Below are 1,256 nucleotides of genomic sequence, written 5' to 3' on the forward strand. Positions count from 1 at the left end.
ATTAGACTTCTCCTGTTCTCCTGTTAGACCTATGAGTGCAAACATATGGTATCTTTCTCTGCCTGACTTATTTCGCTTAGCATGACACCCTCGAGGTCCATCCACTTTCCTACAAATGGCCATATGTCATTCCCTCTCATTGCCATGTAGTACTCCATTGTGTATATATACCACATCTTCTTGATCCACTCATCAGGTGATGGACATTTAGACTCTTTCCATGTTTTGGCTATTGTTGACAGTGCTGCTCTGAACATTGGGGTACATGTGCTCCTATGCATCAGCACTTCTGTATCCCTTGGGTAAGTCCCTAGCAGTGTATATAAAAAGAATTATCCATCATGATCAAGTGGGATTCATTCCTGGGTTACAGGGCTGGTTCAATATTCGCAAATCCATCAATGGGATCCATCACATTAACAAAAGAAAGGATAAACACCATATGATCCTGTCGATAGATGCAGAAAAAGCATTTGACAAAATACAGCACCCTTTCTTAATAAAAACCCTTGAGAAAGTTGAAATAGAAGGAACTTACCTCAACATTATAAAAGCAGTTTATGAAAAGCCCACAACTATATCATACTCAATGGGGAAAAACTGAGAGCTTTCCCCCTGAGATCAGGAACACGACAGGGGTGCCCACTCTCACCACTGTTGTTTAACATAGTGCTGGAAGTCCTAGCATCAGCAATCAGACAACAAAAGGAAATAAAAGGCATCAGAATTGGCAAAGAAGAAGTCAAACTTTCACTTTTTGCCGATGACATGATACTCTACATGGAAAACCTGGCAGACTCCACCAGAAGCCTTCTAGAACTGATCAATGAATTCAGTAAAGTTGCAGGATACAAAATCAATGTATAGAAATCAGTTTCATTCTTATACACCGAAAATGAAGCAGCCGAAAGAGAAATCAAGAAACTGATTTCATTCACGATTGCACGAAACACCATTAAATACCCAGGAGTAAACCTAACCAAGGATGTAAAAGACCTATATGATGAAAACTATAGAAAACTTATGAAAGAGATTGAAGAAGACACCAAGAAATGGAAAAATATTCCCTGTTTGTGGATCGGAAGAATAAACATTGTGAAAATGTCATTACTACCCAAAGCAATCTACACATTCAATGCAATCCCCATCTAAATTGCACCAACATTCTTCTCAAAGCTAGAACAAACTATCCTCAAATTCGTATGGAACCACAAAAGACCCCGAATAGCCAAAGTTATACTGAAGAAGAAAACCAA

Source organism: Suricata suricatta, chromosome 2 (genome assembly GCF_006229205.1).
Source record: "Suricata suricatta isolate VVHF042 chromosome 2, meerkat_22Aug2017_6uvM2_HiC, whole genome shotgun sequence".
In the NCBI taxonomy this organism is placed as follows: Eukaryota; Metazoa; Chordata; class Mammalia; order Carnivora; family Herpestidae; genus Suricata; species Suricata suricatta.